The following is an 8772-nucleotide window of genomic DNA, read 5'->3' on the forward strand; positions in this document are numbered from 1 at the left end:
GATGGCTAAGGGCTTTCACAGACCCCTTGTGCCGGGGCTGGAGGCTACTCCTTGGAGGACCCGAGTGTCTCCCCCAAGGGGTCTGTAGGAGGGAGGGAGGAGGGAGGGCGCCCACAGGCCTGGGTCCCTTTGCAGAGCACTGCACTGAGAGGCTGCCCCCCTCTGCAGAGCACTGTATGAAAACCAATGCCAAGTGCTGTGCGTGCTCTCTGTACCTCAGCTCATTTGTCAACGGAAGTAATTTGCATTCAGGCTTTGGGGACACACTCCCTGGTCCCTGGGAAGCCCCGAGGACCCATGTTACCAGTTGAGTCCCCATCGCCGTTTTATCAGGGTGTGGCACCCTCCTCTGACCTGCAGGCCCCACTCCAAGAGCCAGCTGCGGGGCTCCGAGACCTGCCCCCACGTGCGCAGAACTACCCCTGACGCAGCAGCCCCTGGACGCGGGGATCAAGGGACTGCGGTCATTTGTAAATTATCATCTGGTGATACTTGCCCACCAGCCTGTGAGTTACTTTTCTTTAAATAAATTTACTTTTTAAGCATTGAAAAGGGAAACTTTATGTCATTATCCTAAATGGGCGTCACTCATCTGCAAAAATATCCTCCACACGAGTAATGCAACGCCAGCCAATCCAAGCGGCCGAGGCCCGGGTCCTTGGGACTCCCTCTGTGCTAAGGAAGGGGAGACGGAGGCGGGCGCAGCATTTGTGGGCACTGAGGACCCGTCGTCGGCGCCCAAGTGAAACTTGCTCCCTGACCCGTCAGAATCACTGAGAGTTGGAAGGGGAATGACGTCGCTACTCAGCAAGTCAATGGTTTTCAATGTGTCTTCATCTTACTTAAAACACCCTCCCCCACTCCACACTGTGCAAAACCAGATTGAGTCCATTATCCCCAACACAGATGGGGAAACTGAGGCCCAGAGAGCACAGGGACTGGGAACGGAAGTTCCACGGAGGCAGGACCCCTCTCAGCCTTGGTCCCTCTGTGCCCTTAGCTTCATCTGCAGAAGGAACCGAATGAGTAACCAGTAACCTCACGCAGCCGGAGTCAAGACTGAAAGTAAACCTGGGTTTCTCAGCGCTGGGCATTTTCTGCATCGCAGACTCCCCGACCTGGCCCCCAGCCTCCGCCACCTCCCCTCACCTTCCTCTTTCAGTCCTACCGGGGAACTCCAGGGACTGCCCCTCGGGCAGGGCCGTGCGGTCCTGCCTGGACCCCGCTCCTGTACCGTGCCTCTAAGTGTCCCCGGGTGCTCAGAGCCCCGTCTCTAGGTGGCCTGACGTGTGCTGTGCCGGAGAGAGGAGGCAGCAGCCCCGAGTTCCCTGTCTCTGGCCCCAGCAGCTGGCAGCTCCGAGCCCCACTCTGGGCCTCAGCCCTGCCCGCCTCACCTGCCTGGGAGCCAGAGGGGAGCACAGGGGGGCTCGTCGGGCATGCCCAGGGGGGCCCGATGGGCGTGGGAGAGGCCTGGGCAGGGTGGGTCCTGTCCCTTCATCTTCCCCCTCGCTCTTCACTCCGAGGACACTGATCTCTGCCCCTACCCGTGGGCTTGGTTCCCTGCTCTCCTGAGCCGGTCTCCGTGAGGCAGCGGTTTTGTCATCCTGTCCGGGCCGCCCCTCCCCACACACACACATTTTGTGTCTATCCAGTCAGCCCTGAGGCTTCGGAGAGGCACAGGATCCAGCTGTTCCCCCGGGTTGCTGCCAGGGTTGGAGTGGGCAACAGCCCTGTTCCCAGATGACTCCAGTATTCCATGGTTGGCGCTCTGTGGGCACTAGCGCGGGGGTGGGGGAGCCACCTGGCCTCAGGGTCAGGATGGCTTCCAGGGGGAGTGGATGCCTACACTGGGCTCTGAAGGGCAAGTGGGATGAAAAGGCCAAAGGCAGAGGGACAGAGCTTCTGTCTGTGGGGTGACATGTGCAAAGGCCCTGGGGCAAAGGTGAAAGATGATGCTCGAGGGAGAACCCCTAGGGGGGTGGGTCAGCTGTATCCCCGGGGGACCAAGGCGCTGCTGACAGTTCAGTGACTCATGGTGGGAGCTGGGCCCGGGGAAACGCGCTCTGGCTGTGGCACTATGCTCCCATGGTGACTGTGGCCTCGGAGCCTGGCGCAGCTGGAAAAATACGCTGGGTGAACAAGTGACTAGGGAGGACGGCCCTGAGCCCCGCCTTTCCCACACCCACCCCCAGCCCACAGAGGCTCAGAATGCAGACTTTTCCAGATGGGGCGGGGGGGGGGGGAGGGCCCTCATCCGCTGGTCTGAGGCACAGCTCCTCTTCCTGTGGCTGGCAAAGCTGGAGGCCTGGTGCTCTGGGGGTGACTGGTGTCACTGCTGCCCCATGAAAGACGACTGTCCTCCCCACCCTCTGCCTCGTGGTGCCGCAGACCCAGGCGGTGGCCGCTGCCTGTCTCGTCCCCCTGGTCGCTCTGAGTCAGCCTGCCCAGGACCTCCGGGGTCTGACCTGCTGCTGCTGACTGACGGACATCTCCTTCCTGCCTCACCCCCCGGCAGCCCTGCCCTGGGCTGGTATCCCCTGAATTGCCCCCTTGAACCCTACTGTCATCACCTGTGACTCATCCTGCCCTCCCCCCCAGGGTCTCAGGCCTCAGCCTGGCCTCTCCATCTCCCCCCAACCTCCCCGCCTCCCTCTGCACCACCCCTGAGAGAGTAGAGCAGGTGTGGGTTTAGACTTACTGTGAGCCTCTCTCATGGCTCTGTGCCTCAGTTTCCTCATCTGGAATGTGGGGGCAAAAACCACTTCCGAGTCCCACCCTCCACCACAGTGGGACCACCCAGAGGAGCCGGCGCCATGGCCCCCCAGCACTCCCATTCCAGATGTTGAGTTTCCCGGCGGTGTCCGCAGGGAGGGGCACGGATGACCCCGGCCCCGGGCAGCGCACCCCCCACTCCGTGAAGTCCGCCCTCGCCCCTCGGCGCCAGCGCAGAGCAGATGGCAGGGGGGGCGAGCGGCCGCGTCAGCTGCTGTTATCTCTCACTGATGACACGGAGTGTAAATTTTGTTGGCAACACTCCCTCCTGCCTCTGCATGCCACCAGCTTTAATCACTGTAATTGAGTTATAATGAATGATTGTGTGTTCGCATTGTCTGCGCCAGGCGCAGCCCGAGAGCACCCGCACTGGGCCCCCCGCCGGGGTGGGGGGGGTCCTCCCTGCCTGTGGGGGGAGGGGGCCTCGCCCAGCCTCCCTGGCTCCCTCCCCTGGCCCCCACCCGGCTCCCTCCCCCACCCTCCCCACCCCTCCCCCCCGCCCCCCCACCCCACTCTGCCCTCACTCCCACTCCCTGCTCCGCCCCGCCCCCACCCCACCCCACCCCACCCCAGCACTTGACGGCCCGCATCTCAGCGGGCAGCCGGTTTATTTTCACCCTATCATCATGTTCAAATGACAACGAATTCAGGAACATAGTGGAATATTTGGAAAACTCAGATAAGCCAAAAGAAAAGGAAAAGAAGAAAAGGAATTGGTGTCGCTGAAATCCTGCCCCTGAGTGATAACCCCCACCCCCACCCCTGCTTACGTTTTGGTGAAGATTCTTTCAGACTTTTACAGGCAAATAGGTGGAGTTGCTGCCCCTCCCTCATCATTGTATTGATGTGAGTGCCAAGTGCTTTGTAACCAGCCTCGCCCCTGCTCACCTCTACCAGCAACTCCAGGAGGGAGCACCTAATTACCCCATTGCACAGAGGACGCAGCTGAGGCTGGGAGAGCTTGAAGAATTTCCCCAGCTCAAGCAGCTAGTAAGTGGGCTGCCCAGTTTCAAACCCAGCTGTGTCTGAGTCTTCCGGCCCCTGCTAAGTCGGCAGGTGAAATGGGTGGGTTTCAGTCACCCCTCTCTCTACACCTTCCCAGCCCTGGTGCCCAAGAGAAAAGCAAGCTGGCTCCAGAGCTGTTAAAGCTCCTCCTCACCCCAACAAGGGAGCATCAGCCAGGGAAGTGAGTGGTGGGCACCGCCTCCTCCCGGGTGGGGTCTCCTGGGGCCAGTGACCTCCCAGATTCCCATGGCCCTGTGGGTGGCTGCCCCTTTGGAGTTGGAGGCTGTATGTAGGTAAGTCGTCGCCCCCATATGAAAGTGACAGGGGACAGTCTCAGGGTCCCTCCTGGCAGGGTGGGTGGCCAGCTAGTGTGGCCCTGGTGTCCCCTGGCTCTGGGCGCTGAGCTGCGGCAGGGGATCTCCCTGGGCAGAGAGGGGTACTGGCGAGACCGACGGGGCACCGGCCAGAGACGGCAGGGCACACTGGGCCCTCTGCTGGGCCCCAAAGGGCTCCCTCGGTGGGCAGGGAGGGGACAGGGCTAGAGTGTGACAGACAGGACCCTGAAGTCAGGAGCTAGGAGCTTGTCCCAGCCTCATGCCTGACTTTCTGATTAACTTTGGTGAGTCTGGCTTTGCCGCATTTCCCCTCCACGCCCCGTTTTCTTGTCCCAGGCGACGAATTTGGGGATCACTTGATGGCTCCACCCTCCCAGGTAGCACCATTCATTTTTTTACTGCATGACAATATTATTACTACAAAGAATATGTTATTTATATTTGTCTATTTATAAACTAATAATATGTATAATACATAAATAATAAGATGACTGTAGCTGACGTGTGCTGAGACTTGGGCTGTGCCAGGCACCATGCCTCTGGGCTTAGTTTGTCCTTCTGTGACTGAGTTTGGCACTTTTCTACACCAAAGTGCATTCACAGGTAGGTGCTTCAGTGCCTACACCCTGCGTTTTAAAACCAAGCTGTGCGGGAGGAGGGGGGCGAGCTGGCCAGTCCTGGGCTCGGACGCCCTTCCCGCCCGGAGCCGCGCGAGCGAGTCTGGGAGGCTTCCTGCCTGAGGCAGCCTTCAAACAAGCTGCACCGATCGCTCTTCTTGGAGAATTTCTTGGCGAGGTGTTTCAAGGGCCCTTCAGACCGCTGCTTCTCCGAGAAAACAATGATTACTTTGGTGAAGTGTTCCCTGCCAGCAGCGTCCCTGGGTTTCACATTTTCCAGCTCCGGTGTCTAGGGCCAGAAGTCCCTTCTCCCAGGGGCTGTGAGCGGGAGGGGCTCAGGTGCCAGCCTTCATGACTTCAGGTGCTCTGGGGGCACAAGGAATGCCAGCAGAGAGAGCCTCCCAGGTCTCTTCACTGTCGCATCAAATCTGTCCCACAGTCCCAGTACCATCTCCATTTTACAGGAGTCCGAAACTCAGAGAGGCTAAGTACGTTGCCTGGAGCCACACAGCTGGGTGCTGGTGTCCGGAGACAGGCACTGGGCACGCATGAGACACAGTTTCTGTCCTTCAGCCACAGCCACAGGCCTGGACCTTTGACATCCCTCAGGGCCCCCACTGACAGCTGCACCCTCCCACTTAACACCCGCACCCCCCCCCCCCCCGCAAGCACACCCATGACAGCGCTGCTCCCTGCAACAGAACCACTGCCTGTGCTGGCCTCGCTCAGCTGGGCCTTGCTGGCAAGCCCTCCGAAGGGGAGGGGTTCTTCTGTGTCTCATTAAGAAGACCCCGTGGATCCCTGAGCTGGGGCTCCTGGGGACTAAGACAGCCCCGCAACGCAGGCGACCCATGGGAGCCACTGACACTCAGCTGGACGCTGCTGTAAAGCCGCTTCTGTGCGGGCGGCACAGACCCCCACTGCGGCCAGAGCGCTCAACAGGCCCGCCCCGCGGCCTCGCTGCGCTCTCCAGGACCGGGGTAGGTTCTGCTCTGTGGGGGCCCAGCCTGCCCTCCCTTAGCCCCCCCCCCCAGGGGACTTAGCTCCCCCTTTGGCACCAAAACCTTCCCCCAGGGATGAGGGTGTTTACCTGGGCCTGCGAGAGTGCTAACAGCTGGTGCCTTAGCCAGTGGCTGCTGCCTGAGACTCTGAATTGCCATAAGTTTTCCCCACAGGGGGAGCGGTGCCCTGGGGTGGGGCTGCTGACCCAGTCTTCTTCCTGTGGTTCCGGTGCACTGCGCAGCGTGCTGGGCTGGGAGCCAGAGCGGGGTCTGCCCCAGATCTGCCCTAATATGCTGGTGACATGGAGGAATCCTTACCGCCAGCCCTCAGTTCCTTGTCTGTGATATGGGTCTAAATAGACCTACTTCTCCAGGTTGTGAGGGTTGAGAAGAGAAGACGTAAAAATGTGCTTTGTGAAAGGTCCGAGTGCTGCCTGTGTGAGGATGACAGTTACCAGGCACTGGGGTGTGGGACCCCCCCGATCTGCTCCCCAGCCACCCATGGGAGTTGGTGAGGCTTGAGCCCTCCTTCTGTACCCCATCCTGGCGAGGGCATCACCGCCAGGGCAGAGCAGGTGGGCGCAGCCAGCACTTGGGACAGATGGCCTGCAGGCCTGGCTGTGAGCCTCGGCGTTCCTGCCTGCGAACTGTGCACACGACGGCAGCAGAGCAGGGCGGTCAGGAACACGGGCTCTGCAGCCAGACTGCCCGGGTTCAGACGGCGGCCTTGCCAGTGAGCACCCTGGGGGAGGGGCCTAGCCTCTCCGTGCCTCTGTTTCCTCCTTTGTAAAGTCGAGGTCACGACAGTGTGAGGCCAAGTTAGTCAAAACATGCAAAGTGCTTGGAGCAGTTCCTGGCTCCTGCTGACTAATCAGTGGGTATTAATTATTATCACTTTAGTGGCTTAACTTCTCAAGTGTAAAACAGAGCAGTAAGCTTGGGAGGAGGAGTCCCAACATCTGCTCTGTGACAACCTGTGCTGTCGGCGCCGCTCCTGCTGGAGAAGTTGTTACGCAGTGGTGGAGTCCAGCCTCTGGGCCTGACGCCCATGTCCAGTCTGGCTGCATCACCGATCAGCAGTGTGACCTTGGACAAGTTACTTAACCTCTCTGTGCTTCAACTGCCTCCCCTTTTGAATAGAGCTAAACAATCAGATGCATCCATGGAGCTACTGGAAGGGTTCAACGAGTTAAACCATATAAGGCACTGGGCGTACTGTCTGGCACAGATTATGTGCTCAATAAATGATGACAAAGAGGAGAAGGCGGGGCCTCTTCCTGGTGCCACTCAGCGCAGTGGGTTTGTCCTTCAGGCTGAGGCCCCACTGATAAAAATTGACAAATGCATGGCCCAAAGGCCAGTTTCCCCTTAGGATGTCAGTTGTGCCATTTCTTCAAGGAGAGAATTTGGCGGAGAGGTTGGTGAGGGGGGCACAGGCTGGCAGGGGACAGAGCAGCCTTCTCAGGGACTCTGCGGGGCGGCTGTCCCTGTCCGGGCATCCTTAGTGTCTCAGTCGCGCGGACCCAGGTCAGCCAATTTACCAACAAAATGCCTCTCTCACCTGTCCCTCCCATCCCCCCTGCTGCCACGGTGTCCCTAGGTCGGGCTCTTAGCCCGCGTCACCCTGCAGCCGAACAGGTCTGCCCCTCCAATCTGCCACCCACACTGCAGCCAGAGCTTGCCATCTGGGGCCCTGATCATGCCACCTTGTTTCCAGGGCAGTGGGTCCTAAATGCTTGTCCCCAGACAGTCCTGAGCTCAAATCCGCCTCCCTCAGTATCTGCTGGGTGGCCTTGGGCAAGTCCCTGCACCTCTCTGAGCTTCTTCGTCCACCTGTCCTATGCAGGAAAGAGAGCAGCCATCCTCGGGCCCACACTGAGCGCCATCACTGTTACCTTGACCGCAAAATGGGGATAAAGATGCCAGCCTCGCAGGGTTGTTTGAGGAGTGAGTGACCTCAAGCATTTGAATTGCCAGGCACAGGGCCTGGCACATGGCGAGAGGTGGGGGGTCCAGATAACATTAACTTTGCCTCTTTCCCAGAACTATCTGTCTGCAAACCCACCAGGGCAGAGAGAGGACAGGGGAGGAAGGGGCTGCTGGAAGGGGCGGGTAGGTGGGGGGTTGAGTGTCATTTAATAACCCAGATCATCTTAAGGCAGCTCTGAGGCCGCATCCCAGGGCCAGCTGGGGCAAGACAGTCCCTTGGCAGGGAGTCCTCCCGAACCTCCTTCCCACGCACCCTGTTTCTGTTCCTGGTCCCCACACTCTGGCCCAGGCTGCGTGCTTCCCCCCCCCCACCAGCTTGGATCCTTGACAATTAGAGCAGACGCCCACCTAACAATGGTCAGCTGACCTCACAGGCCTCTGCAGCCTCCCTCCACCTCCTTGGCTGGCAGATGGCGGTGGGGGAGGGGGCGAGGCCGGCGGGAGGGCTGCAGGAAGGAGTCGGCCTGACCTGGGCTCTGGGCTCCGGAGAGCCTCCTTCCTCGGGCACAGGAGGGCCTTGAGCCCCGGCCCCAGGACAACTGATGCTGTGTGGAGGTGGCACCTACCCGCTCCCTCAGCGATGCAGGTAGGTCTCTGGGCCCAGCCTGCCTGCTGACCCCTGCAGGCGTGCAGGGAGGGCGGCTCAGGAGTTCCCTGTCTGGGCCCTACTGAGTGGGGTCTGCGTGCCCTGACATCTCTCCTGTCCTGTGTGCGCCGGGCCACCAGCTTGCTTGTCTGCAGTGTCTGCCCAGCGTGCCTGTACATTTGGGAGTGTGTGTGCATGTGTGCTCAGCAGTGTGACATCTCTGGGTGGGGGTTTGGGCCCAGCATGTCTGAGTGTGTGTGTGCGTGCGGGCGCATGTGCATACGTGCCGGGATTACACCCATGAGAGCCTGTCTCCGCGGGGGGCTTTCTTTCATGTCTGTGACTTTAAAACCAACACCGCCCAGCCCGCACTGCTCCCCGCTTCCCCTGCCCTGGCGCCGAGCACGTGGGCGCAGTGCCTCCGCAGGAGGAGCCGTTGGGAAGCAAAGGCAGGTCGTTCCTCTTTA

This window comes from Camelus dromedarius, chromosome 29 (genome assembly GCF_036321535.1).
Source record: "Camelus dromedarius isolate mCamDro1 chromosome 29, mCamDro1.pat, whole genome shotgun sequence".
Classification (NCBI taxonomy): Eukaryota; Metazoa; Chordata; class Mammalia; order Artiodactyla; family Camelidae; genus Camelus; species Camelus dromedarius.